General features: G+C 33.8%; 1 non-coding gene across 1 annotated transcript; it reads left to right on the plus strand.

The window, feature by feature from the left end:
* The first annotated feature begins 1,039 nt into the window (after positions 1 to 1,039).
* Positions 1,040 to 1,111, plus strand: TRNAC-GCA. The gene has a single exon. It is a non-coding gene; the product is annotated as a tRNA-Cys (tRNA).
* The last annotated feature ends 7,300 nt before the right edge of the window (positions 1,112 to 8,411 follow it).

Consider the following 8,411-nt stretch of genomic DNA (forward strand, 5'->3'; position numbering starts at 1 on the left):
AAAAAAAAAATCAAATCATTAGTCAAATAAACTCTCTACTAAAGTCTTATTGACCCAAGGGCAGATCTCATAATGAAATGTGACGCATCAAATATCGGATACGGAGGTATCTAAAATTGTCAAAGAGGACAAAGAATCAATTATCATATTTCATTCAAAAGCCTCCAATAATACCATACAAATTTCAAAATAGTAAAAAAAAAAAAAACAAGTATTATTTCCATTGTATCCTGTGTACACAAATTTTAAAGAAAATTGAATTAAAAAAACTATTAAAATCTATTCCAGAGTAAAATTTAGTTTTAGAAAAAAAAGGGAATAATCTTGTTTCAAACAAAAAATAATTTTGCTAGATAGAAGTAAATTTTGTTGTGGTTTGATTTTAAAATTCTACCTATAAAAAAAGTTGAAAACACCTTGGGAGATTATCTATGGGCCAGTTTCTAACAAAGTCTCTCTTCTCAAACTCATACTAATCCAACCAATTATTTGCATGGACTCAAAAGTTCAATTACCTCTAAAAGAAGTTGAAAACACCTTGTGAAAATCTGTAAGGATACTACGACCTCTAGCTTTGCTAAATCCAGCGTTGTTGAAGCTTATCAAAATCGCTGCAAAAATAAAGTTTAACAAGTGGTTCTATGATGTAGTGGTTAGCACTTTCGACCTTGAATCTAACAACCTGTGTTTAATTCCCAATAGGTAATCCACCAATTTATACAAAGTTGGTCCATAGCCAATTCGGTAGGGTCACTTTTGGACCGATAATCTGTAGAAGGGGTCACTAAGGTTGAGATCATACAAAATGGGTCCATAGCTCAATGTTAGAGCATTTGATTGCAGATCAAGAGGTCACCAATTCGAACCTAGTTGGGCCCTTCTATCTTGGATAGAAATTTGTTACACTTTTTGGACCGACACTATGTCTAAGGGGTCACTAAGGTTAAAATCCTACAAAATGGATCCATGGCTTAGTGGTAGAGAATTTGACAAGGTTTGACACTCTAGAAGGGTCACTAAGGTCGAAATCATGCAAAATGGGTCCATAGCTCAGTGGTAGAGCATTTGACTGCAGATCAAGAGGTCACCAATTCGAATCTGGTTGGGCCCTTTTATTTTGGACAGGCACTTTGTTTGATTTACTACCGACCACCAATTGTCTAAAGGAAAAGAAATAAGAATAATTACCAATTCCAAACCTTATTCCAGAGTCCTCCACAACATAGAACGTTATTCTTTTCAACTACGAAAATTGGAGTAATTGGTGAATGATGATTGGAGTAATTGATGAATGATGAAGTGAAATTTGATGAATGATGAAGTGAAATCTTACAATAGAGTCACGAAAATTGGAGTAATTGATGAATGATGAAGTGAAATCTTACAATAGAGTCTAATAAAGCGTTTGTCCATTAGAATAGATTGGAATTAAATTCTTTATAGTTCGAGATAATAGTTGTATTGTATTCTTTAAGGCCGATTTTGTTCACGAATACTTAAGAATTTGATATTTATAGTTGTAGTTGAACGCTACTTAAATTGATGAAGTGAAAGAGTAGTTATATCCAACATTCTTACTTGTGTGCCTCTTACAAATACTCTCAACAAATGGATCGCTTGATCTATTAGAATAGATTGGAATTAAATTCTTTATAGTTCGAGATAATAGTTGTATTCTTTAAGGCCGGTTTTGTTCACGAATACTTAAGAATTTGATATATATAGTTGTAGTTGAACGCTACTTAAATTGATGAAGTGAAAGAGTAGTTATATCCAACATTCTTACTTATAGTTGTAGTTGAACGCTACTTAAATTGATGAAGTGAAAGAGTAGTTATATCCAACATTCTTACTTGTGTGCCTAGTTGAACGCTACTTAAATTGATGAAGTGAAAGAGTAGTTATATCCAACATTCTTACTTGTGTGCCTCTTACAAATACTCTCAACAAATGGATCGCTTGATCTATTTATATCCAACATTCTTACTTGTGTGCCTCTTACAAATACTCTCAACAAATGGATCGCTTGATCTATTAGAATAGATTGGAATTAAATTCTTTATAGTTCCAAATACTCTCAACAAATGGATCGCTTGATCTATTAGAATAGATTGGAATTAAATTCTTTATAGTTCGAGATAATAGTTGTATTCTTTAAGGCCGGTTTTGTTCACGAATACTTAAGAATTTGATATTTATAGTTGTAGTTGAACGCTACTTAAATTGATGAAGTGAAAGAGTAGTTATATCCAACATTCTTACTTGTGTGCCTCTTACAAATACTCTCAACAAATGGATCGCTTGATCTATTCTACTCTACTTTACTTCCTCTTAATAACGGTGTGGTATTGACACAACTCATATTAATGATAATCATCACTTACATCCAAAACTAGAGTATAGTGGTTGACTATCGTCAAGGACCCATTCACCATTTCCATTCCTACCGACGGAAAAGTTTTATTACATTCATTTCTTTCTCCTTTCTAACTTCTTCAGTCTCCCATTAAACTTTTTTTTATTTAAAAAAAAATTAAACGTGAAAAGGGAGAAAGAAAGAAAAAAGAAAACCCTTAATTTTGAAAGCTTATGAAATACTCTTTGACCGATGTAAAGAAAGCTTGAGAATAATTTATTCTCACGTCCCTCTTTGACACTTGTTGGATATATATCCGCCCTTCACATGTCGTATCATAATCGTATCATATCGTAAAAACTTCGTGGTTATATCCTTCCCTAATTTATCATAGTCTTATCGTCCTTAGACATATCATAGTTGTGTCGTTACCTAAACGTACCTTAGTCATAACGTTACAGGAAAGTATCGTAGCGCTATCGTTCTATCAATCTATCATAATCCTATCTCTTTCTACCCATAACCTAATCGTGTTGTTTTATGAATCCATCGTGACCATATCGTTTTTATCAATCTGTCATACCCATAGCACTTTGATACGTAATCAAACCATAACGTTTCATGAACATGTCTTACTCCTATCGTTACATTACGTTTAGTGCATCCTCCTCGTATCCTATCTCAAATATACCATTGAACACATGGTACCGTAAGTATTATCATACAATTCATATATTATAACATATCATAAGCATATCGATTCACAAACATTTCACACATATCAATATATATGACACTTCCAGAACCACGGGCATAGTTAACATCAAATATAACCATACGGATGGTAAGGCCACCTACCTGATTAGCTTAGGCTGGTGTCCCCAATTTATCCTTAAGAAAGTTTGATTTGTCCTTTGTATTAAAGTCAACCTATATGAACATGACATCAATTTCTATCATTTCTCTAAAGTTTATGATGCTCTAGTGTTAGATTTCATGGGAATATTGCTTGAGTAATGTCTTTGAAATTTTTATATATCAACATTACTTTTGGCTAATTTAATTTATTTATTTTATTTTATTTTATTTTATTTTATTGCTATTGATTTATTTTATTTTATTTTTTTTATTTATGACTATCTTTCTAAAACATACTAAATACAACTAAATAATTGTTTAAAAGAGGATATGGGATATAACTTAAGGATGAATGTCTGTCCATTTGAGAATAACTCATTCTCATGTCCATCTTTGCTACCATGTACTAAATTAAGGATTTTATTTCTCTTTGGTCAAAATCATCCTTAAAGCACAAAATTGAAGTTGTAGTTAGTCAATTATAATATTTGACGTGCTAGTTTTCAAACTACTTTAAATGGGTGTAAAGAAAGCATGAGAATAACTTAGTGTCACTAATTTGACACGTGTTGGGCATGTACTGAACACTTGTTAATACATTGGATACATTACAAATTTATAATCCATCGTATCAGACACTTGACTTTGAATATATTTTGAGAGTGAACCGTACATTAAGCTTTTTTTTAAGTATACAAATATATAAACTTATTTATATGAATTTATTTCTAATATAAAATTGATAAATTTTTTGAAATAATTTTTTTTAATTAATATATCATTGTCACATCGGTGTCCTAGTTTTTTAAGAATGACATGTTACTGTTAGGAACAGAAAAAGAAAACTGCAAAGATCAGAAGAATTGGGAGAAATCTCTCATCCAATTGAAGAATGACTAAATCAAATCTAATTCAAATAACTAGATCAAATCTAATCCAAATAACTCAATCAAATCTAATGCTAACAATCCCTCCCTTAAACTAAAGACGAATAGTAATCAGTTTATATCTACGACCTCATACTAAACATCCACCAGGTAACTTCATCAATTCCCATGTGCCATTTCTGTTTATTGCTCCAAATCCATGGCTTGCCTCCATTTCTCACTCTTCAATGTTCTTTAAAGTTTACAAAGTTTGCAAGTTAGTAGGGGTAAACATGGCTGAGCTTCATCATCTTCTTTACAAAAAAACTTCTCCTATTGCATAGTCTCTCGCTTCATCAACATCTTCACAAAAATCTTCTCCTATTGAATAGTCTCTCATCCTGACTGGTGGTCTCTTATTCCTTGCCTTATTTGAGCTACGAGAGCTTGCTTCAGCCAAAGAGTTAGATGAAATATTTTCCTCTGCAGTATTTTCATCTGCCGCTTCTATATCATTATTTTCATCTGCAGCTTCTATATCATAGAGTCTGTAAGCTTTTGATTCTTCACTAACTCCCAGCAAAACATAACTCAAACTCTTATCATCTAGCCTAGTTCTTTGAGCTGCCTCCTCTTTTTGTCTCTGAATCAACTCGACCTCACAATGTTGTTCTTCTTCCTTCCGCTGCAGCTCCAGAACTAATCGTCGCTGTGCTTTTTCTTCCTTTCTTCTATTCTCTTCCAGCATTTTATCGTGCTCTTCTCTCTCTTTCCGTGCTTGTTCTTCTTTTTGTATTGTAGCAGTAAGAGCGGCTTCTTTCTCTTTCTCAAGCTGCACATCAACATTATCAAACAACTTCGTGCGAACTTTCTCTATTCGCCTCTGTATTTCTAATTTAGTCTCTTCAGAGTTTAAGCTTTCTTCAACCTTCTTCTAAATTAATTAGTTCTTCCATCCTCCTAGTTGCATCTTCTTCTAACTTCTTCAACTCTGCTTCACGCCTTTTCTTCTCTTCTTCCTCTCTCTTAAGCTTCTCTATGGAATGATTCTGATTAGTGGATGCACGACTAGGACTAGAACTGGACGATTTGGGGAAAGAAGATAACGAGCAAGACCTATTTCTGCGTTGGCGGTTGAGGGAACTTGAACGGCTGCTTCTCCTGGAATGGGTAGTGGAATGATAGGGGGAAGGACTTGGGTCCCTTCTACTTCTCTGGCTATGGCGATAGGAATTGGAGCGGTGAGTGTACGACAGAGACCTTGAACCACTTCTCCTCATAAGTTTCAATTGAGTTTGAACGGCTTCTACAGGCTGTGATATAGCATGCAATACGAAATACGAACATTCGATTCAAAGACATCTTTGTCTCCATGATTAAGCCTCTCTTAGGATGAAACACCTTGCATGATCCATTTTGAAACAAAAAGGTAACCCCCTTTGCTTGCAATTTACCACTACTCAACAAATTGTTCCTCAAGTCTGGCACATAGAACACTCCTGTAATTATCATTATGATTCCATTCACTTCCAACTGTACATTACCCTTTCCGGTTACAACCATGCTTGAGTTGGTTCCCAGCTTCACTGAATCTTTGAAACTTCCATCAAAATCTGAAAAATATTCCTTCTTCCCACACATATGATTGCTACATCCCGAGTCAAGGAACTACATATCTTCTTTATTGGCCTTATTCATATTCACGTAAGCCATCGACGACATCTCTTCTCGATTCTCTGCATAGTTTGTCTCCTTCTCCTTGCTTTGACATTCCCATTGAAAATGTCCTAGCTTGTGACAGTTATAGCACTCCACTGTGGCCTTGTTGAAGGTTTGTCTGCCTCGTCTGAAATTGCTTTGACATTCCCATTGAAAATGTCCTAGCTTGCTTGTGACAGTTATAGCACTCCACTATGGCCTTGTTGAAGGTTTGTCTGCCTCATCCCCTTCATCTGTCTCTAAAACTTCCACGACCTTGGCTCCTTCCTCCAGCAGACTGCACAAGTGGACTCTCCATCGACATACTTTTATTATGACACACATAGAAGACTACTACTTCTAGTTTTAACTAGTTTAGAGCATGGCTCTAATACCAAAATGTTAGGAATAGAAAAAGAAAACTAGAAACATCAGAAGAATTGGGAGAAATCTCTCATCTAATTGAAGGATGACTAAATCAAATCTAATTCAAATAACTAGATCAAATATAATCCAAATAACTCAATCAAATCCAATTCTAACAGTTACCATATCTATTTGGTATCATATTTATGTCTCGTATCTGTATCTCATTTTTATTTTTGTGACTCTGAAATATTTTGCTTTTATAAATAAATATCTTCACGAAAATAAGTTTAATTTATGTTGAGATGGAGAATCAAAATTGACACTCAAAGGACGTTGATACTTGGGACTTTGATTCCTGTGTGAAGCTTGCATCTTGCAATTACTTGGGTAGAGAATTTGTTTCACTTAAAATTCACTCAAGAAAAATAATCAAATAACGAACCATATTTGAGACAGGATAACTTTTTTTTTTTTTTTTAATCGTTGAGAAATAAGAAAGAATAAAAATCAAAACATGGCATGAATGACATTTTCTTGAATCTTTGTTTTGTTCAACTAAATGTATTATTTTATTTTATTTAATAAAACTCCATCCAAACTTCTACTCATAAATTTTTAATATGTAAGAAAATACACGTATTGGTAATACACTAGTCTCGGTTGTTTGACTAAAACAATGCAACCATTGTCCAAACTAAAGAATTTGATTCGAAGCTATCTCCTAATAGAGGAAGGCTCAATTAGACTTTATTGTAAGATTCGACCCTATCAACTTTAATAGCGTTCTCCAACTATAAATATTGAACTCCAAAGTATTCACGAACAACGTAAATTTGTTGAAACTATCTATAAAAGTGTTCCAAAGTGTGTCGTGGAGAAGATTTGCTTTAAAATCTAGTTCCAATTAAGGATGTTAATGATGAAGAAGTGCAAGCTATTGGAAGGTTTTCCGTGGAAAATTTCAGAGGTGGTAGATATAATTTAATTTACAAGTGTGTGGTGAATGGTCTTTTCAGTCCCATGTAAGCTTTGACCCCAAAGTTCCGTCATATGCATCGGACGCTACCGCCATCCTATAAGCTCTTATCTTTTGCTACCGCCATCCTATAAGCTCTTATCTTTTGCTACCGCCATCCTATAAGCTCTTATCGTTTGCTACCGCCATCCTATAAGCTCTTATCTTTTGCTACCGCCATCCTATAAGCTCTTATCTTTTGCTACCGCCATCCTATAAGCTCTTATCTTTTGAGGAATTCATCAAATTCCCTCTCCACAAAGTAGCATTATAACTACTAGATTGCTTTTTTTGGCATAGCCATAATGACATAATAAGTTTGGCATAGCCATAATGACATAATAATCCTTATATAAGTATCTTTTCTTTTTGTCTCGTACCCACCTTATACATAACATGTTAAATTAACTCATACTTCAAAAAATAATTTCTCTCTTTTGGAGATGCAAGGTATCGATCCCCATACCTCTCGCATGCTAAGCAAGTGCTCTAGCATTTGAGCTACATCCCCACAATTTTTGCATCACAAAACCATAAATTTTCCGTCATCAATAATAGTGAAAATGAAGAAATATTGCTTCCCAACATGTCATGAATAAGGAAAAATTAAAAAGAAATAATATATTTAATAATAGATAGTCTTATTTTTGGAGGTACAGGGTATCGATCCCCATTGCTCTACCATCTGAGCTACATCCCCATGATGTTTACATCATAAAACCCTAAATGTCCCATCATCAATAATAGTGAAAATAAAAAAATATCAAAATATTAATAACAAACAGTTTGGTTTGGTGATGTGGGGCATCGATAATTTTGAAAATGAAAAAATATAATAACAAATTAAATACTTTCTTTTGGAGATGCGGGTTATCAATCCCCGTACAACTCACATGCAAAGCGAGCGCTCTACCATCTAAACTACATCTCCACAATTTTTACGTCACAAAACCCTAAACGTCTCATCATGAATAATAGTGAAAATGAAAAAATATCGCTACTCATTATGTCATAAATAAGGAAATATTGAATAGAAATAAAATAGTAATAATGAACTGTTTCTTTTGGAGATGCAAGGTATCGATCCCCGTATCTCTCACATGCTACATTCCCATAATTTTACATCGAACTTCCCGTCATCAATGATATTGAAAATGAAAAACTATCCCCGCTCATTATGTCGTAAATAAGGAAAAATTTAAAAGAACTAATATATTTAGTAATCGTTTCCTTTGTTGATGCATGGTAT

Source organism: Cucurbita moschata, unplaced genomic scaffold (assembly GCF_002738365.1).
Source record: "Cucurbita moschata cultivar Rifu unplaced genomic scaffold, Cmos_1.0 Cmo_Scf00084, whole genome shotgun sequence".
Classification (NCBI taxonomy): domain Eukaryota; kingdom Viridiplantae; phylum Streptophyta; class Magnoliopsida; order Cucurbitales; family Cucurbitaceae; genus Cucurbita; species Cucurbita moschata.